The following is a 22395-nucleotide window of genomic DNA, read 5'->3' as shown; positions in this document are numbered from 1 at the left end:
TTTTAAAAAAAATTAGTTCTCAGTACTTCTTAATGTGCAATAGTTGACATGCAGACAGAGGTGGAGGGAGGCATTAAACAAGAAGTGTGTAGGAGGAGAAAAAAGTAGGAAAATGTGGATAAGGAATGGAACAGTGGGGTGTGCATGAGAGAAGGGAATGTGTGAGGGAAGGAGTCACTAGGAAGGGTGGGGAACTGGAGGAAGGAGCTGAAAGGCTACTGGGAAACACCGGCAGAGTGCCCAGAACAAAGGCTGGGACAGAACCAAGAGGCACCAACAAAAATGGGAAAACGGAAAAACAAGGGTCAATAAGGTCTACAGTTCAAAAATATGGGAACAGGAGTAGAGAATCAGAAATTACTGTGGGACACCTGCCATGTAAGAGACCGCAACAGTGAGCAAAGAGCTCAATATTTATCATCTGTCTACCTGCCAAAATGTATTGCTGAAGCAATGCCCAGGATTAGGTCTAGAAGTGATTTTTACTGTGCAGTGTAGTCAATCATTTTTATTTTGCTTATAGTTTTTGTTTGTTTGTTTTGTATGAGAAAAGTTGGTCCAGAACAGGCAAAAGCAACATCTTACATCAAAGCAGCTCAGCCTGAGCCTGCAGAAACCCATGATGGTGACAGCACCTTGCCAGGTGTGCAGGGCAGACTCACAGATCACGTCTACCATGTCTGCTTGCTTCCAAGGCTTGGGGCAGAGAGGTCAGGGGGAAGAGGAGACGTGCTGTGAACAGCAGGATGGATTCTCCTCCTGTCCAGACATTCAGGTAATTATTCCCCACTGAGTACAGACCTCCTGCAGACAAGGGGCAGGCAGGATGTGCTGGGAGCACTGAGGAGTGCACCTCCAACAGCTGGATTTCACTGGCAGATCACTGAATGCTGTGCTTGGCAGTAACAGAGCCAGCAGGATTTCTTTCTATGGCAAACAGGTTTTGGGGAAAGCAAACCCAGCTCTCCTCCTCCACTGAGCCTCACTCCCTTGCTCTGCCAAGAAGCTGGGCTATATTAAGATATGAGGCAGCCATGCTGGCTGGGCCATTTCTCCTTCATGCTTGGCCTCCCGTGGGAGTTGCTCCATTCTCAAGTATCCGTTGAGAAACAGATTCTTGTTCTTTCTGGCTTTCCTCAGTCTCTTTATTTAGTGGTGCCACTTCACACAGTGGAAGCCAGGTTCTGCTGTAACTCCGGAACAGACCTGCCCAAGCCCCCTTCCCACCATTCATTCTTCAAAAAATAAAGCAGCAGCTCTCTCCTGCTCCACCCCTAACATCTCCTAGTTGTTGCCTGTCATTTTATTTACTTTTTCAGAAACTCTCTGTTAGCTACATAACGCTCTCATAAAGTGGAGGGCTGTACTATGAATTCTTGTTAATGACTTACAGGATGCAGGTTAATAGATACAGGGGTTTTCATAACTACCATACTTGGATCATTTCCTGTGCAGAAGACATGGGGAGAAAATGATGGCAAGCTTTAGAAATGACGGAAGGAAAAGAAGGAAAAACCTGGATTAAGGTTCTAATCTTTAAATGGAAAATGTCTCCTCACCTATTTTTTTGCTGCTTTGTTTGTCAGGGCCTGAAAAGAAAGTCTCCTTTTACAGAAGGGAGGAAGGGGAAGGTGCACTGAGAGGTAGAAATGTATCTCATATGTGTGTACATCTATATGCTGCTCACCTTCATATCCATCCTTGCTATTAAATATAAGGACTAACGTGCTAAACCCTAAAAAGAGAAATATTTGGCATCCAAGGCTCCTTGATTTTGAAGGCATCTGCACACTTATACCTCATTCTATAAACTGATAAAACAAAGTTCCTCCAAAGTTTTCCTCCTGGTATTTTTTACAGTGCCTATGTTATCACAGCATTCAGCATCCAGCCTGAAAACTAAACAATTTCAGACAGTTCCCTTTTGCAAGATGTGACACTAGTCAAAATCTATGCCAGCAGTGGGAGACTACAAAAATCAGTGTTTATAGAAAATCAGGGACAAGAGAACTTGAATTGGTGCTTCTTGATCATACATAACCTACTCAAGCTGCAGCTCTAATAGGGGTAATTTGATATTACTGAGAGTGTTTCACTTTATAACAATTTCACAAAATCACTTTGCAAGTCTTTCACGCACAGTTTTGCGCAATATCGTTCAGGCGGAGGCAATGTTCACACTGAGACAGACACCAGGCTCATTCTGCCCGTGCTTCAAGCCAACTGGAAGACATGGTAAATGTCAGATGTTGCCCCAAGCTGATATGCCACGTCTCTCACTAGGGCACAGCAGTAACTGCATCCATATGGTGCCTGGTCAGCTCAAAATGCAGACAGGGTGAGATCATCCCTGCCCCGACAATGCTCTCAGGCAATGCAGACAGGGAGGTTTGCCTGCATGGACAATTGCAGGGGATGTTAATCCATTGGTGCTCCATTAATGCCTAATCTACCCCAAGTATTGGACTAAAATAAATGCCTAGACTGTAATTTAAAACAGAACAAAAGTCTGGTGATCGTTTTACTTGTAGCAAGTACTGAAGCCAGAGGTAAAACGTCTAATCAGAACTCAGCTGATTTGCTTGTTGTAGCTGAAAGTGTGGCAAAAATCCTTTTCTGATGCCATCCTAGTGGAGCAACCTGAAAGATTATTTTGGTTCTGTGGCTCCTAACCATCACACTGCAATACAGAGCTTGGTGTCTGCTCTCATTTTCTTTGTACAAGGCTCAATATGAGAGTTAAGGAGGGATCAATTAAACTGGAGGGGTTTTCTTCTAGGCTAAATCCTCCAGGGAAGGTCACATGAAATATTGCCTGTGGACTCAGCAGCAAGGCATGTGCCTGCCCCTCCGTGGCACACAGCTCCACCCTCTGGGGCCCTGGGTAAAGCTCAAGTCACTTTTATCACCTCCTGCCATGGCTGTGCATCCACATGAACACAGAGGTCTGAGGTGGAAGAACGGGAAAGATGCTTTTCTGACATTCCCAAGAGCCACAAAATAATTACTTTATATAGGTAATGAAGAGACTTTAGCCAACTCCTGTGTCCCCACAGGGGTTGGAGACAATTTATTCTTGAAGGTCGTGTATTCAGTGTGTTCTGCCATCTTTCTCCAAATATTATTTTCACACAACAGTGCAGCTGGCCAAAAACTGAAAAAAAAATAAAAATTAAAAAGCAAAAAAAGCTGAAAAAGTTATTTGTCAGGAAACAAGGTTTCCCCTTCTCCACCTAATGCACTCCAGCAAGTTCCAGCTACATTGCTTCCTCCCAGCCTTTAGAGCTTGACAAAACATGTGGTGAACCTGGCAAGAATCTGAAAACCTCAAATGCTCATGATTATCAGCATTAACAGTCGCTATTGTTCATATCTCAATAGTTAAAGCTTGCCCTTAGCATGAAATGCTATTTTTCCTCATTACTACAGATTTATCTTTGCACAATAATCCTCTTTTTATAGCTTCATGATATTTTCAGGTTTTCCTGTTCAGCTCTGAATGCTACATGAATACTGCCTGGTGAGGAAAGACATACTACATATTATTTTAATACAGTGATCATCTGTTTTTGTTCCTTTCCCCAGTTGCATTGCTGTGACTCTGCCTTCTACGTTCCTTACCTTTTTTTCCCCCATGCACGTTTCACACTACCATTACCACCAGGATTTACAGTACCAGATTGTTTTTCACAGGCTTCTACAAAGCTGTGTTAAACTTTGCAGCCACCCAGCTGTACTGTTTTGGTTTTTTTTGAGGGGGTGGTGACGGGGAAGGTGGAGTCCTGACATGCATCAGCAATGGCATGCAGAAATCATTTCTTTTACCATCCATTTATTTACCTTTATCCTGACCAGTCAGCAAGAGTCCTCATGTTGCTGCTTGTCTTCCAATCTGTGTCTGTATGGGGGGAATAATTCTGCTTTCAGCAGTTTTGGGATGAGTGCACTGAAGCAAGGGGGCTGTGTAAGCTCTGCCTGTGCTGTGTAGCAGAGGAGATGGATGTGAACCACGCTCCACAGCCAGGCTGGGGTTGCAGAGCTCCTCTTTGCAGGAATGCAGAAGTCCTGTATGAGTTTCTTCAAAATACTGTCTCTTCACTACCTTCAGGACCAAAAGCTTGACCTGAAATGTGGTTGATGGATTCAAAGCAACTCCAGAATGCTTTGCATTTGATGAAAACCAAGATCTCCCTCTTTCCTATAACCTCCCCAAATGCTTTAACTACCTAAACTAGCTTTAAAGAGAGCGTGCTCTGAACAGAGTGAACACACAACCGCAAGACATTTCTTTGGATTCAAAGTACCCAGATACAGTTCTGAGGAGTATGATACACAATATCTTAATTCTCACTCAAACAGCTCCTGTTTACCTTTATAGAGGACTAACGCAAATATTAGCTTTGGGATTTGATAAGGGACACATTAAACAAACACTGCTGCCTGGATCATAAAAAACTGGCTCTCAGCCAGATAAGTGAAGCTCTGCCTACAAATTAAGTATTACTCTATTCAGGGTGTGCCTGCAGTGGTATATTCTTCCACTGCCTGCATTTTTTTTTCAGCAGTGCATAAGCATATCTAATAGAGTAGCTTGCAGGGAGATTTCAATCACCCCCAGCACACAAGAAATGAGACATTTCTGCTGCCAGCTCAGCTGCACACAGTACTCATCTCCCTCCCAAGAACTCTGCTAAGACCTGCGGGTCTGAGGCGCTGTTTTGTTGCTCCATTATCATGCAGTCGTGAAGGAAACAACACTTTAATTGTTTTCTATCCGCAAGATAATGAATTACTCCTCTCTCTAAAACAGAGAGGCAGCAAAAGAAGGAACATGAATACTCATTTCCTTTTCCAGTATACAATTACGACTCTTGTCAAAAAATATGACAGTTGGAAAAATCAATGTAAAATTTGGTAATAGCTTGGCACTTTCAATATTGCACAAACTCTCACCTAATAATCTCAACTAATAGCCTTACTAAAGCTGATTGGTTCCTTGAAATTAATGGTGATTCCTGTGGGCTCACTGCAGGAATTAGACAAGCAAAACACCCAATGTCTTACAAACAAATCCTGAAGATGATCTACAGTAATTCCCAGGGAGTTCTTTTGGTTAAAGAAGTAAAAAAGAAAAGCAAAACCAAGCTTAGCCAGCAAAATAAAAGAGAAAAAGGAGGGTAAGAGAAGGTCACACTTAACAGAAAACAATGAAAGTTTCCAGAGGTATTTACCAACTTTATCCTGCACCATGCAAATGTTTAAACACATTCTTACTAGATCTTCCAACACACAGCAAACAGTTTCCCCCTTGAAAATGACTTACACATCTTCTCAAGCTTGTTTTTTTACCTCAGATTTTCCTGAAAACACAGGAAACTGCCTAAAAATGCCAGAATTTGCCACCAAAATGTGCCACCCGAATTCAATACCACCTTTGGAACTTGGCTTACAAACTTGGCCTTTTGCCAGTCCTCAGCCTTCCACTGCTCACATTGTGAAGAAAAATGCTGAAAGGGGCTTTACTGCTCAGGTTGGCCATAAATACCACCAGCTCCAACACTCATTTAAGACCAAATTTATTTTTTTTCCATAAAACTTGAGAAAAATACCAAACCTCAGGCAGTCCCTGAGGAACTGTCACCTTTCATCCCAATCCTGCTCGTGATCAATTCCCTGCACAGGGGGGCTCTGATCCGTGCCTGTGGCTCTCAGATACAGCCACAATGAAGTGTAAGCAGAGGAAACACCACCAGCAGGTTTCCCCCGGGAGGATTGCATCCAGGCACTTGCCTTGCAGCAATAAATGAGCATCCAAACAATCAGAGGTGCAGATGGTGCTGCTCCCAGAGCAGTTCCTGTGTTCCCCAGTCTCATGAGAGGGAAAGGAGATTTTCCTCTCAGGAACCACTTCTAGGCCCACATACTTCCCCAGGCCCTGGCTCACCCCCGGCCCTCGTTGCTCAGTCTGCCCTGCCCTCAATCAATTCAAAGGAGAAAACACCAGAATAGGAAACAGCACAGCTCCCTCTGTGTGCACTGTTTGCCACAGATTTAATGTGCTTTCCTTCTCTCTAACCAGCCCCAGTTTCAGCAGTGTTGGCTGTACCTGGACACTGCTGTCTGCTCAGGGAGAAGGGCTGATACAGGCCCTTGCTGAGGAGGGGCCCCTCTCAGGGGCAAGCAAAACTCTGTTCCAGAGAAACTGGCTCTAACTGGAGAAGTTAGAGTTTCTTTTAGTTTCATTAAAGCAGTGAGAAAGCAAGGATGAGTACAGGCTTTTCCCCAGGCGGGCAAGATTCCTTTAGAAAGCTATTTCCAAAGGTTTAGGACAGACTGTGATACCTGCCAGGTGATGTAAAGCCCCGAGCATCCTCAGCAGATCTTGTTCCACAAGCAGGTAAATAAGCTTCCTGCAGCTGAAGCAACCCAGCTTTCGGCTCCCATCGAGCAGAATCACCCAGGAAGCAAGATCTATTTTGCTGAAGGGTACAGAAGGTCTGTTCCCACAGGAGAGCCTCCCTTCCCGCTCTGGGAAAACTAAATAGGTTGATTATGTCTGCTACAGGCTCATAAATCCACATCAGCTGCTGCCTCAGGGACAGCCATTACTCCTCTGGGTGATTTTCTCCCCCACTTAGAGAAGATGAACAGCTGGTTACGTATATCACAGCTCCAGCAACACACTTACCCATGGCCTTATGCCACTGAAGGAACAGGTTTCTGTCACTGAGACCACAGGAAAGCAGGAGGCAAAGCAGAGGCAGCTTATTTTCTTTTACACCAGCTTTTTCAGGTGAGAAGACAAAACAGTAGTCAGGGTGGGTGTTGGTAGCTGGCTTCCCAAATGGAGCTCGAAGCAGACCAAAGAACCCAAATTTTAAGCCTGCTTATATAACTTTAATTTGTAAAATTGTGATTCGTACACACAGTAAAATAAACTTAAGTACTAAAAACCAGCGTGAGCCTAGATCAGCCAGATTCTGGACTGTGGAGAGAGGGCTGGTGCAGAAGTGGGCCTCACAACACAGTAGTGAGTTACAGCTCCAGGAACTATGCAGCTCTGAATTTTTCTCTAAAAACACATACAGCTCCATTGATACCAACAGGGACACATCAGCTCATACCCACTGAAAATCAAGCACTAAATGAATTGGGGTAACACTGGCATTTAGTGGCTTGGTGCTCCCCGGAATTTTAAGACACGCTGCTCTGCATACATATGGCAAGTTTCCAAGGAACATAAAGTTCCTTTGTACCGGGGCAGAAGCATTATCACACGAGTTGTCAGCAGTCTGTTTTTCCTTTCATAGCTGGACGTGTCAAACAGACTACAGCCAGCAGATAAGAAATGCCTGCAGAATCAAAGAGCAGATTAGAGAGGCAGTGCCAGCAGCTGAGAGAACCATCTACCACAGCTGTGAGACAGATCAAGGGAGCCGAGAAGAGCTAAGTGCAGATTCAAACTTTACATGACATTCAATCTATTACATAAATAAATAGGCCATTACAAGGCTGTGAAAACACTGGTTTTTCTTTCCTGCTTGTTAGCTGTGCACTCTGTGACATCAGTTGTGGCCAGCACTGCTGATTGTGATGCCAAAAGGCACGAACACAAAGCAAAAGGGAATTGGCCCCTTTCCTCAGCTTAGAGGGGAGTTTTCAGGTATCAGTGTTTGTGAGGATATAGGCATCTGTTTTCAGCAAATTGTCACAGCAGTGGTAAAACCTGAAACTGTTAATGTTCTGTGCTGTTCTGGGGTGCTCTGTGACTGAAAGATATCTCTGATGTGTAAATCCCTCCCTGCAATATGCACATTACCCAGAACTAACACAAGTACGGAGTTTGCATACCCAGGAGCAACTTTATGTCATGAGTATCCATGCAGGGAATGCCATAAACAGTGCATGGACAAGGTGCAGTCCTTCCCAGTGCTTTAGAGTTCCCAGTAAGCTCCCATCAGGAATCCTGTCCTAGCACTTTGCCTAAAGGAAGCTATGCAGGATGGAAGGGGTCCCTAGCAGAGACCCAAGAAAGGCCAGGAGATCATGAATTTCCCTAGTTTGGACAAATGGGGGTCTGATCAGGCATCCTTTGCCCATGTTGGTGAGCACCTGAGGCAGCAGCATCTCCCACCAGATGAGGATCAGCATTTATGGGTAGCCTGGGGGCTTCAGGCAAGCAAAAATGCTGTATCTATGGGAAAACCAAAGACAAACATCTGCTGTCTGGGGTAATACAGGCAGAAAGCAGCACCAGCTAGGGGAGCTTAATTCCCTTTAATAATGTATTGCTAGTTAAGCCACTTAATGTTTGCAAGTGTGGAAAATTAACTTATTAGGCACCAGGTAGTTCAATTTAATTGTCCTGAATTTCCAGGTGGGAACTCCAACCAGCATTTAAAAACAAATTCCTCTCTATTTTAGCTGGGTCCATGCAGCTGGATGCCAGCCAAATTCTGACAGGTGCTTATCACATCTATGACAATGAGAAGATCACCTAACAACGCTCTGTAACCCCAGCTAACACTGAAGAAACTTGTGACAGCCATTGAGATTTCTTAGCTGCTCCCCAGAAGGCAGGGCACAGAACCTTGCTATTTTATCTTGGCTTTGTTCTGTTTAGGGACAAGAGCACCCTGAATACAAATGGAAGAAATCAGACTATGCAATTTTTTTACTTTAGTGTCAAAAAGAATGTTTAACCACAAAAAAAAAAATAAAAATTAAACCATCTTCCTCTTTTTCCACATCATTGTCCTTTGATCTACAACAATCCCACGCTCTGAAATTCTGAAATTCACCATTTCAAAAACACATCTTTTTTCTTGGTATGAGAATATGAATTCAAAATGAAAACATCACATGAATGCAACTGTGCCCCTGATGTCAAAACACGAACAGAATCCAAGAATAAACACACAAGACGTACATGTCATTTGTCCTTTCCTGGAAAAGAGTGGTATGATGCTCTGAAGTCCACAGTGTTCCTTTCAGCACAGCATCTTTTTGTATGGCTTGAACCACTCTCAAAGGCTATATTTACCCACTCTCAATAAACCAAATCAAATGGTTTGAAATGAAATTGCCAAACTTAACAAAAAACCCATTGTGGCAGCTTCAAACCTCCACCCTGTTTCCTGCTCCATCTCCATGTGGCCACAGATGCGTTTATGCTGTGATGATGAAATTCCTACAATGCACAGACAGTACAAGAGCTAAGACAAACATCCAGGGTGCTATTGAATTTCAATTGAAAATCTTACAGCACTTAAAGTATCCAGTTATTTTTACCTGGGGTTCTGGTGATTAACAAGCTGTGAATGTCAGATCCATCTAACTCACCCTGAAAGCACAGGAGAGGGAACCAAGGAGCAGGTCCTTAGCACCACTTACTGAAGCAATACAAAAGGAAGAATTATTATTATTGCTAGCTCCACTATTGCACTTCAATTCAGCTGAAAATCTCTCCTCCCAAAACACAAAGGTAACTCGGGTGCCTCAGGAGATGAAACAACCAGCATTTTCTCCAGCTTAGCTTATATCCTACCTCACAAGATGCAACTATGAGAAATCAACTTGCTCTGTATGCCTTACATACACAGGTGCTTTTAATTCACAGCTCTGTCTTCTCTTCCCCTCCCCACGAAAGTGTCAGTGTTATGAATATCAATTAAGAGATGACTGTGGTACTAAAGGCTTAACATGCCTCACTACCTAATATCTGCATGCCTGCGTGGCTAAGCATCAGGCCAAAGCAGGAGACGGTGCCTGCTTCAGGAAAAAGTGTGTAGCTGGGAATTACCTTCCAGTGGAAAATATTTAACCAGATGGGAATGCTATTTATCTGTGGTGCTTCCCATTAGCAGTGACTAACATTTATGCTATGAAATATCTCCTTATTACAGCACTAGAGTTATGACGTGCTTTTAATATTTAGCACTGGTTGGCTTTTTTTCCTTCCCCAGCCCATACTTTCAAGTCATCTATGCAAGAATCACTGAACTATTATGGTCTGGTGACCTGCTTAGCACAAAGCAAGGCAGCAGCCAGAAGATAAGGAAGGGAAGAGAGGTAGTGGCAGGGACTGGAGTTCGTCACTGAGTTATGATTCATCACTAATTTATGTGGGATGCTGCGTAGCACAGGCAAAATCCAAGGACACACAGACGCATTTTCTTTTCTGCATATAGGTGGGGCTCAGTTCACAGGATTTCCCCTTCCTCTGACATTATAGGTCTTCAAGGTTGCTTATCCAAGAGGGAACATGAGTTGGAAACGCTCTGGGAAAACTCCCAGTTCACCCCAGCTGAGGGCAGGTCAGCGCAATCTCCTCAGGACAGCTCAGGCTGCAAATGCCTCAGGACAGGAATTTTTTGGACCTGCGAAATTTTGCATGAGTCAGTGTGTGCTCATGTAAAGGCTGTATTTTCCTTCTACAAGATCTTGTGCTTAAAGTTACGGTATGTCCAGTGCATGTATATTTTAAAAGGATATTTATTGATTGTCCAGCTGAAGTGGTGCAGCCATTTTGCAGGTGGGCAGAGCCCAGCTCCTACACCTGGGACAGCCTGGGGGTTACCAAAGCCTGAGAAGAAGGCTGTTCCCTTGATAGGGCACACAAAGAAAGCAGAATTTACAGGCCACAAGGACATTTGGCAGAACCACCAAGGTAAGGATAAAACTAATAAAGCCACCACAGCAACTGTGCTGAATCAGCTCCAGCTGTGTAAAAAGTAGCTCTGCTTGGGACAGATCACAATCTCCAACTCATGGCAACCCACCCAAAAAATGCCTCAACCCAAAAGAAGAGAGTGACTGAGCAAATGAACTAATTAGCATGGGAAGAAAGAGATTCATTAACCAGTGGAAGATACAATACTAATTAATAAGACAGCTAGGTAACTTCTAGCCAATGAACATTGATACCTTTGTTTGCTGAAGTATATAAACAGTGAAAAGTTTTGGTAATCTTTGCGGTGGCTTTGGGGATTTGCCTCCCTGCTCTCCTTTCTGTGCAGAACTGTAAATTAATATCAAATATCTCAAATCTCTGTGTAGGTTTCTCACCAGGTGAAAGAACCTAATTTGGGACAACATCTCCGCAGCAGCAGGCTGCTTGCTCCCATTGCCCTCTCCAGCAACAGCTGCCCTACAGGCTGCACAGCCCCAGAGAGGGGCCAGGGCACATCACCTGGCTGCCTTCCACTCAGGATCTCTTCCTCAGCCCTCCCTGTGTCCCTCAGGCTGCAGGCTGGCAGGGCAGGAGCCCCTCTTACCATGGCAGGCACTAAAAGGGCAAAACCCCAGCTCTCTGAGAGCAGGATTGCACTGGAGGAACCCCGGGAATGGACTCCCTGACCGTGTATTCTTCTGTCTAAGCTTGGGTCATCCAAACCCCACAGAGCTCAGAGGAAAATAAATATGGAAAGGAAATTCCCCCATGCCCATTTCTTTCTCCTTGGCCTGTCCATCAAGTTTGTCCCTGTTTTAACAAGATCATATGATAGGACTGGACAAAACTTGCATGAGTATCCATGATCATCTTGTGCTTCCCTTCTTTTTAAAATAGGAGCCATGATACATGTTTTGCCTCCAGGAAGGCTTTTCTTGCAGACATAATCATTAAAAAAGGATACATGACCTAGACTACAGAAGAAACTGCTTTCAGAAAGAATTATCAGTGGTTCACTGTCAAATTGAAAGGATATTTTCCATGATGATCTGTCTTGGGTGACTTGAACACTTACATAAATAATCTGGATGATGGAAAAGAACATGCTTACTAATCCTGCAGATGACAAAAGCTTAAAGGAAGTTTGACAACAGAGCTAGAATGAACATGATTTTGATAAGGCAGAAGAACAAACTGTTTTAAAAACGTAACCCAGTGAAATAAAAATACAGTGGTCTACATTTAGTAAAGATAAGCACCTGTATGAAACAGGCACAGGCATGGCATGGCACAGGAAATCCTCTGGGATGTTTCTGAGGAATCTTAAAATTAATATGTGTCAGTCATATTGATGCAAAAAGACTTAGATCATAAAATGTAGTACCTGTAAGAAATCCCTGTGGAGCAAAACTAACAGAAGAGCCAAGAGTCCTTAGACCTTGGCTGAAATACTGCCCTCACAGCTACAGGCCAGCGTGAGAGAGCCAGGAGTGTCAAAGGAACAGAAATTAGGACATGATGCATTTGTCATAATTCTTTCAACCATCCTGCAAAAAGCAAAGGTTGAATGAAAACATAAAGAACCGTCAGGTGCAAGGAGGACTTTACAAAACTAGGAAGGAATCCTCTAGGTATTACCTCCCTAAAGGAAGGGGAAAGGCAATGACTTAAGATGTCAGTAGCGAGGGTCAGAGTGAACTTGAGAAGGGGTGAGGGGATGGTCTTTAACAGCAGCCACCAGAGAGATTGCTCAGGTCGGCTGAGGAGCAGTCATCAGCCACTGGTTAAAGCAGGCTGGACAAACCTCTGCCAGGAATGACACACTTGGAGGTGGTGGGAGCAGACCCTTACAGCACTGAGGCTCCAGGTCTGTTCACTGGCAAGGGGGGGAAGCGAGTGCGTTGCTGAGTCAGCCCTCCCCAAGTCACATCAAGCATCCTCTCAGCTTTTTGCTACCCTCTGCCTGCAGGAATGCAAACACCAGGCAGTTTTGTGAGACTGACCAGTCCTTCGAATAGCACTGCTCAAAATACCTCCCTCCCTCCTGGGAGTGCTGTAAACAATCTCAGCATATGAAATGCAAAACTGGAGTTAAGTCTCTGGCTGGCCACAGGAAATACAAAATTGTATACTCTGACTTGAAGGGTTTATGTGAATCCAGTCAGAACCTTCTGAAGTGGATGCCTCAGATCAGCCCATTAAGTCCCTCCACAGAAGCCTAAACCAGTGGCCTCATTTTCAAATACACAGCGAGCACTCAGCAGCTCCTGGCGTGTCTGAGAGGAGATGGTGATTGCTTGTCACATCTGAGAACTCGTGCCACTTTGGCTCTGAAATGTCTACCTGAAAGCAATTTCCTATGCAATTTTTCACACTCCTAATCTTGCTGTTTTGTGAACACCTTCCCTAGGCTTTTTTTCTTCCTAGGCCATTATTTTCTTTCTATTGTAAAAATAAATATTTCACATTAAAGCAACTCCAAAGCTCTAACTTTAGAAATCTTCAATAGGTGCAAAACTTCAGGCTGAGAACTACAGCACGCCAAAGATTTTACCATATCAAACAGAGTTTGCACTCCCACATCCCCTCCTGCATTCATAATTACATTCTGACTCACATTGTAATCACATTTGGGTCCCAGTCCTGCTTTGGAAATTCCACGGTTGCAGGCAGGGACGAATCCTCCGATGCACAGCACCCATCTCCAGGTAAGGCATGTGGAATCATTATTGCCACAGCCAAGGGACAGATTCCTGACCACTTGAATGTTCCTGCACCTGGGCTTCTGGCTGCAAAAGCCTGTGGTGCAGAATCCTCAACAGCCTCTTTAATAAATGGAGGTGCAAAAAGGAACGCTGTTCTAGCATCAAATGGAGAGATTTTGCTACTGTCCCTCTGAAAGAATGCTGGATTTTTCAGATCTTAGGGATGGAACAACTGTGCTCTAAGAGGGATAAGAATTGGTTACCTACTCTTCTAGCAAAACAGGAAAAATCAATTTCACTCCCAAACTCTAGATTTTTTTTTGATGCAAAATGCATCAAACATATGCTTCAAACTGGAATTCCCAATTTTTCCCAGAGTTTGTCCTCCACAAACTCTAAGAACACATTTCAGGAATTTAGCTGGGAAGACACACAGCCAATAAGAGATGCTTGGAACACTAATTAAGGCTCAAAAATAGGAGAAAGGAGAAATCCACTTAAAATGCTACACTTACTATGGAGCACATGTTGGGCCAGCTTACCCAGGGTAGCAGCATGTCCACAGCAGGGAAAGGAAGAGCTCCTGCTTGCTTTAATGACTGGTTTTCCTTGGATTATCAGCTGGCTTTCCTTAGTCTACTGCATTTATGTCAGGTGGTTTATTTTAGAGTGTTGCAATTCATACAGCATCAAGTTTGCTCTCCTTTCCTCCACTCCTCTTCAGAAACCTTACAAACAGTTAAGGGATTTACAGGAAACCACACACACACCAGAGAATGAGAACGCTTACCTGACCTAAACTCCTCAGATTTCAGCTATTTTAAATGGAGTACAAGACAATTACAAATCCATTTATAGTATACTAAGGACATATTTCTTAAGAAAGCTTTATTTTGTGTGTATATATGCTGTCCTCTCATTTCTCCACCTAGAAATCAAGATATCCATGAACCATGCTGGAACTGGAAACACAGCCAGCAAGTACCTGCTGAGCCCTCTTAGATCAGATGCAAACATGAACAGCTTCCCTTTTTTCAGTAATTTCCACTTCACAACTATTAAAATGTGACTTTTTCTTTTTTTTATCTTCACATTAAAAAACCCACCTGCCAATGAAAAAATCCCCTACCACTTCCAGTAAGTCACCCCAACATGCAGCTGCTATAAATCTGGAAGCCGTTTCCCACAGCCACACACCTCCAATTTCTGAGGATGAAGTGAAACACCACCCTGCAGCCCCAGCTGCCCCACCAGAGGCAGGAGATGGCCCCCCATGCCTGTGAAGACAGATGGGGCAGTCACATTCCAGCAGTGAGGGGGCCAGGTGAGGTTCCACACACCTGCCCAGGCCACCCTGACACAGCTTGCCCCTGCAGCATCCGAGAAGGCAAGAGCACAGAGCCAGGAAACATTTCCCCAGGCTTATCCCTCCCTATACATATTTTAGTACCTTCTGGAAACAAATGGACAGCTGGAAATCAGAGGAATCAACATCAACAGGCTGAAGCAGCCACAGATCTGAAGATGCAACAGTTCTGCAGGAGGCTAGCAATATGAACATTATTTTAAATTATTATTAATTATAGATTTTAAGGACTGATTTTAAATGCTTCATCTCTTAACAAAAAAAGTCTTTGTTACCATGAGTTATTTTGGGTGAAGTTATAATTATTTGGCTTCAGAGAAAGAAGAACCAGCAGTGGGCTTCTCCTCTTAAAAATTTGGTTATATTTCAGGGTGAATAAATAAATCCTGAATCAGTCATATCTATTAGCTGTTCCAGTCAGAGATGTTCAGAACAATATAGGCAATGATAAGACATTTGAGCTTGCACGTAAAAGCAAATCCTGAACACTGAGCACCATCACCAAGGAGCTGCTTTGAGCAGAAGGGCTGGGTTCGATGTCAGGGCTCAGTCTGGCCGGAGCAGGCACCTCTCCAACATCTGCTGTCAGCCACAGGAGGGCAAAGCGAGCCCAACCAAACTGCAGGGAGCGCAGGAAAGCAGCCAGCCCGGGGCAGGATCACACGGGGAAAAGGGGAGAAGGTGGCAGGACTGACTGAAGGAAACACAGGTTATTCCTACACATCCTCCAGACCAAAGGTTTTTTTTCCCCACTTCTCATTAGCAGCAAGGAAGGGCCATCAGACAGCCCAGAGAGGAGCAGCCAGTCACCAGCAAAGGGGTTTGGGGACCAGACTCCCTCTGTGCAGGCCCAGTCCCAATTGGCACACCACAAAAACAGGCCCAGAAACCTCAATAGCTGCAGAGCCATTTGGCAATCAGAGCCCCGAGCACTGATTTCCGAGTAAACTTATTTGGCTGTGGCACACACAGCGGCTATTCATAATTCAGCCCCAATCAAAACCAATTTTGTGATTTGAAAGAATACTGGTTTTTCATAAAGGCTGGCATCTCCCCAGCAATCAGTGAACTCCCTGGCAGCCAGCCAGGCACATCCACCGGTGGCAGCAGTAATTCCTCCTCATTACAATGTTTATATGTGCATAGATGTGAGCCAGGTGAAGTCACAATATGCATTAGAAAGACAAATGGATCACACACAGCCAAGGGTTGAGAAGGTGACTCTGAAGATTTTGTCACTAGATTAAAGCATGATCCAAATACATAGTTCTCAAGATTTTGGAGCTCCCAAATTTATTGCCAGAGTTCTCCTAGACCTTAGCCTTTTACTTTGGCCACAGATGTCCTTCAGTTTTCATTAAGTAGATGATAAAGGTAACCAGCATATGATTTGTTCTGTAACTTGGTCAATTCTTATTTTTTTCTTTTTAATTTAAACACTCAAGAAAGTTTTTAGAAGTAAATCTTATTTTTACCTTAGCAAGATAAAGCAGATCATTCCCATCTTTGCTGCATGACCTGAGGGAAATAAAGGGTGCTTATTCTATGCATTTTTCATCCTAGCTTAGAGCTGTTATATACAGGTTTATTTTTCCCCTCTTGGACACATTCTCTTCTCTCACTATCAAAAATCAAGTCTTGGGGGGACCCAACAAAGCACAAAGGATGCTGTTCCTTTAATTTGTTTAATTTGTTCCTTGTGTGCTTATATCATCCAAAGGAAAAATTATTTCAGCACAGACACATGACCAGAAAAACAAAAGGCTGCCTCCACCTGTGCTGGTACTGCACTTTAACCAAGGTGAACTTTTCTCAATGTGCACATCTCAACAGCCATGGCCAAAACAACTTGGCTAAAAATCCATATCTTCTAGTCTAAAAAAGCCTGGTATTTCAAATGTAAAAGTCATACAGAACAGAAAGACTTTTCAGAATGATCCTTTTTGCCCTGAGCTATATCTCGAAGAGGCAGATCCAGGGGAAAACATTCCTTCATGTGCTACCTTAAAAATAAAAGACAGCTGGGAATAGCTGCCAATAACACTCCAGTATTATCACCCTGGTTTCTTCCTAAGAAATCATGGCCTCTAAAGCCAAAAAGCTTTCTAATGAAAGGTTGTGTATCTTTGCTTTGTGGTTTTCAAGCCAGATGCACACACCTGCTGAACACCCCCATGCTTTCAGGCCAATTTTATTTGATGAAAGCAGTCTGATCACAAGACTGGAACCTTGAGGCCTTAGGAAAATACTGGCCATCATGAGACTGCCCTGCAATAGAACAAGGGTGAATTGTGGAGGGGAGAGGTCTTTAAACACAGAGACAGTGTTTCCTACCCTTGTATCCTGCTTGTGGAGGAAGCACATGCCTGGCTTCTCCCCTCAGGTGGCAGGCAGTTCAGCTTTCCATCCGAGAACTGAATTTGCAATTTCCAGGTGTATTTCAAAAGGAATTTGAAAGATCCTCTGCTTGTCTGCAGGTATTTCAGCCCCATCACTCAGACAGGAGCTGAACAGCTGCTACATTAAAGGGAAAGCCCCCGCACCAGAAGCAGAAAGGAGGAAGATGTTACAAGCAGACCTGAGCAAAAGGCAAGCTTATGATTTAGTCATGAGAAGGTAATTAGGGGTGTAAGAGCACTGGAATACCCTAACAGATACTTTCTTTGAGGCTTCCACCTTGGGAAGGGAAGAGGCTCTGCTGCAAGTGTGTGCAGGATCTATGTCAGCTCTTCTTGTCACAGATCCCTGCTATCTTCCAGGGCTCCCACACTGAGACAGGCTGAGGTAGGACCTCGTGAAGGAAACCGGTGCCTCCACACTTGTGTCAAACTGAATCTGAAGAACAGATAAAGTAATAGGGACAACTGGCTTTTACAACACCTGGGAAAAGGTATTGAGCTTGAGGTAGCCAGTCCTGCTGCATTCAGGCCTGCTATTAAATTGCCCCAGCTACATCTTCCTGGGTGAGGATTTTTAGCTCACAGTGCAATGGGGTTGCAGACAGGCAGGAGAAACGCCTCAGGCAAAAATGGAAAGGATGGATGAGGCAGCAGCTGAGGAACCAAGGAAGTACTACTGGACTGTGGGACGCAAGAACATGCACACAGGCAGAACAAAAGAGTATTATTTCAAAATGATGGGAGGGACAGGAACGTCTGAGCCAGAGATAACAGGAGTCAGCAGGGGAAGGAGCTCAGGTCAGACAGACACAGGAGGACTTCACCACTGGAAAGTTTAAGTGACAAAGAGAGATACTGGGGGTTAGCAAATACGGGAAAAGAAGGGAAAGTCAGAGTCTTTCTATACAAGGCTGCTTTGAGAAAGGTCAAGCTCCTTGCATTTGGTGGGCGGGGGGTAGTTAAGAAATACTTTTTAAATCCTTGAGCTGCTTTATGATCTTTTGAGTTACCTCGGGTTGAGTTTAATTCACTATTTGCATATAATTAGTTTTTGCTGCTAGGCGGTCATATTTGCCATTTTGAGTTTAATTAATCATTAAGGCACCTGGAGTCTTTGTGCTGACATTTGAGAGATTCAATATATAAAGGCAGGTTTGCTTTGGCTCTTTGGTTTGTGTCTTTGCTGAAAACAAAACCAGGGGCAGATCTAACGCCATCCTAACGCTGCATGCACATAACCTTCAAACCTTGACAATCAGATACCTTTATAAGCAGCTCATGTGGGCACTTCTAAGCCAAACTCTATACTCAGAATGTCTTTCACTGCAACCACTCATCTATTTGGTGCAGAAATAGATTTTAAAAAGCCAAATACACTACAAAGGATGTGAGGGAGTAAAAACACTTTCCTGTCTGTATACGCTTATTCAGGGAGCCTTCTCAGTCACTCACAGCCAGTGAGATGGGCCACTTCACACAGGGGTTCAGCATCATCAGGGTAAGTTTTCTGAACATCTAGGACAGCAAACACACTCTGGGAAATGGCACAGCTCAGAGACTGTGGATAGAAATCCTGGGCTGTGGGTTCAGTTCAGCCCAGTTTTACATGGAGCAGAATGTAGCGTCTGCTAAAACGAGGTGCTCCCAAGGGGACAGGATGCAGCTGGTACAAGGGGGAGGAGGAGAAGGAGCAGGAGTCTCAAACCCAGCTGGACTCAGCCCAGCAGAAACCTCGAGGCCATACCTTTCACAATCTTTAGGCAAGTCATTAAGTATTTTGAGTAAACATTTGTCGGCCATCTGAGCAGAAAACAGGAATTAAAAGGGAAAAAATTGTAACAGAAAGTCTATGAATATCAAAACTCACAAAAATTTCAGTTCTCCCTTAGTGAATCAGACAGAAGAAATAAGGCACATTCCTAACACTGATTTACTAGAGCTGCACTTTGCATTTTTGCCATTACCATTATAGTAATAGTTCTGATTGACAGAAGCTCATTTTTAATTAGCCAGATCAACCAAGGCACAACATCAGCATTTCTGAATTCATCTGAAAAAGAAGCCTACTTCTGCAAGAAAAGCTTATTTTCATTTGAAGATTAAAGGTTCTAGACAGCAGTAATATGTTTCTATCTGCCATTTCAAAAGGAAGACTTGAAAACATCAGGCAGTAGCATATAAGAGATTAAAAGATACAAGAAGATAACTCACAACCAATCCTGCTTCTCATAGGTCTTTCTTCCTTAATCCTGTCCAGCGACAGCCTTTAATAAGAACAGCATAACTGCATTAATCAAGGATTATTAACAAGAGATCCTAATGCAGTTTTCCCCCATCCATCTCGGATGCACTCTGTGTTTCACTGGGAAGTGCCATCATGCCCACAATCAGCAACAAGAGAATCCCACAATATGAAGTGAAGAGACCCCTCCTGTTTGGCAGAGCAGGTTGTGTGCTGGGCCAGAGCCAGCAGAGGAGCTGGGACCAGGCAAGGTCTGCTCCTTGGCTACAGGGACTGGAGACCACTTTTTTCTGTGGCTTGGCTACAGCACTGTGCTGTGCGAGGAGGGCAGCTAGAAAGGGAGAGAACAAATGGCAGAAATAACAGATCTACCTTAACTTTTCTCTTCCAACCTGTCTCAGGAAGGCCTTGATTAATCCACAAATGTGGCAAAGTGACAACAGAGTAGAAAGGCTATCCCAACCCCATTATCTCCACTGCCTCTATCTCAAGTAACGCTCTTGCTGTATGACCTGTTTAACCAAGTAACATATTCCTGAAGCACACTGCTTTTCCAGACAGCACTTCTGCTTGCAGGTATGGTGCTTTCAATTAAATCTGCTCAGGAGAGCAGGCATGGAGGCTGGGCAGGGGACACACAGGCACACATACACACACATATTGTGGCTTCAGCAAATCAGCACCACAGTGACCATGGGGGAAGAGAGGGGTTGCACCTGATGCTCTTGCAGAACAGGACAAGCAGAAGCAAAATGTGCTCTGCTTTGAGAACACGCCCAGCTATTTTTACACCCAAACCAGATGTTTCCACTTCGATGAAAGCAGTCCAAAAGATTTTTTTTTCTGTTTCAGTGTGAAACAGACATAGCTAAAAGCCTTGAAAGCTGCAGCAAAGGGAAATCGTCATTCCCCGGACAGCTGGGACAGGGTGAGTGCCAGCTACAGGGCATGAAAACAAACCTTGTAGAAAATATTCTTGCAGCCAGACTGAACCACTTCAGTGTCTCACTCCTCAGCTTCATAGTCTCCTTACACCGGAGTGTCCATGAACACTAATTTCTTCTGTTGAGGGGACCTGCTAAGAGCTGTTCATGGGGATCTCTTCTGAAGAAAAAGCTAAACCAAATATTTCCCTATAATAAGTTTAGACTCTATAACCCCATAGTTAACCACTGGAAACTCCAGAGTTCCTCTGGCAGTGGAAGTCCTGATGGCCTCGTGCTCCTGCACGCAGTTAACTCTGTCTCTGATTTAGACCAGATTTCCCTACTGGCAACACGACCATCTGCAAACCTTACAGGACACTTTTACAGCCTGATTGACAAACTATGCAATTGTACATTCAGCGTGAAAGGACTTGTTAGACACCCAGCTTTGCTTTAAATCCTCTTTTTCCTTTATTTTTAGCAGCCATAGCTGCTTTAGCTGAAACCGGGGGCTTTGTCACTTCTGCTCAGCATCAGCAAGGTTTTCACTTTCCATCGTAGCCATTTAATGGCACGCAGAACATGGAGACCGACAGTCTGATTGCTTTGCTGTCCTCCCGTTTTCTCCAGAGCTCATTTTGGGCGAGCACAGCTCACCCCTCCTGCAGCAAAGCCGGGGCTCTCACTGCCCTGGGCACTGCTCGGGGGTGTCCCTGTGCTGCACAGCCCAAGTGCCACCTCCTGGCATCGGGGAGTGGCACACACGACACGACACTGCCTCTGCTGTTGTGCTCCCGGATAGCTATTGAGAGGGGCTACATTTAAGAGTCAGCTTTTCCTTCTCCGATCCCTGTAGCCTAAACGCGTACTGCAATCTTCGAGCAGCTGCTCCAGCTTTCCAGAAGCCGTAGCCAACTTGCACCACCTATCGACACACGAGAGCCTGGTTTGGGGCCAGGGAGGCAGCACAGCAACGCGGGAGCGCTCGGCAGGACGGGAACTCATCACCTTGGAATGGGCTGCAAAGAGCAGCGCTCCACCCTAGCGGCTGCCTGCCACACACAGGGAGCTCCAGATGTGACTGCATCCCTGCCACCCATCCCAGGGCAGGGGCTGCTCTGGAGGCCAGGTGTGCTGCTGCCCCTTTGTCACCAGCCCTGCTTTGCAGAGGATGTCCTGTGCCTCCTCATCTCTGGCTCATGCATTTCTGGATTCATAGTCACAAACAGCCCTGGACTACCTCCACTTGAAATTAACCTTTTTTCCTCCTTCCCATCTATTCCATGAACTCGAAGGCAACATCTTCTCCAATTTAATTTATTTCTACCGTACAGCAAGCTCAGTTTACTGCACTGCCCCTGCAAGGAAGGGGTGCCCATCCCTTGTGCAGGTTGCAGGCATCCCTGGCACCTCCGCACCACTGAGCCTCTCCTGCACAGCAGACACTGACACATTGCTATTATCCGAAATACTACCTTATATAAATGTCTCTCTCGGCATCATCTCTCCTCTGTGCGCAGCAGGAAGCTACAGATACTTTGGGAGGCTGTCCCAGGTGATGACATCTGTGGTGACTTCTCTTAATACCAGTCACAGCTACGAGCACTGAACACAATAGCCACACAATACCTGCCAGCAACCAAAGGATGCTATTTCTTCCTCACCTTTGACCAGCACTCGGTGCCCTCAGGTCAGGGTCTCTGCAGAGGAGGGATCTCAGTGACCTGAGAACACAGCAGCCCCTCAAACAACAGAGCTGGCACGACCAAGAGGGACATCAGTCCTGCCCAGGGCGCAGGAGCTGGGAAGCTTTTCTTCTGCTGTTCCTTGGAGCCGGAAGGAGAAAGTCAAACACCCTCAGAACAAGAGCTCCACAGGAATACAGGGAGTCTGGCCAGGCTCTTCCCAGACAATTTAGCTGCTATTCAGCATGCCCCACATTTCGACCACAGAAATGGTACATTAATTCCACCATAATGCACTGAGCTTCCTACTGTGGATATTGTGGATTTGCTTCGTATTAGAATTTTAACTTGCAGGCTACAGCATTATCAGTGCACATTACACTTTTACTCTATCAAAGCC

The 22395-nt window shown here is 44.6% G+C and overlaps 1 long non-coding RNA gene across 1 annotated transcript in view; it reads right to left on the bottom strand.

The window, feature by feature from the left end:
• Positions 1-523: 523 nt before the first annotated feature.
• LOC111931939 (uncharacterized) overlaps positions 524-22395 on the bottom strand; it is a 28926-nt gene continuing 7054 nt past the window's right edge. The window contains exons 2-3 of the long non-coding RNA XR_015289392.1: positions 3841-3898; positions 524-3154 (exon numbers count right to left, since the gene is read on the bottom strand). This is a non-coding gene — a long non-coding RNA (uncharacterized LOC111931939). The remainder of the gene's footprint in view (positions 3155-3840; positions 3899-22395) is intronic.

Source organism: Cyanistes caeruleus, chromosome 7 (assembly GCF_971803275.1).
Source record: "Cyanistes caeruleus chromosome 7, bCyaCae1.hap1.1, whole genome shotgun sequence".
Classification (NCBI taxonomy): domain Eukaryota; kingdom Metazoa; phylum Chordata; class Aves; order Passeriformes; family Paridae; genus Cyanistes; species Cyanistes caeruleus.
The sequence above is the reverse complement of the archived record's forward strand: the minus strand, read 5'-3'. Positions and strand labels throughout refer to the sequence as shown.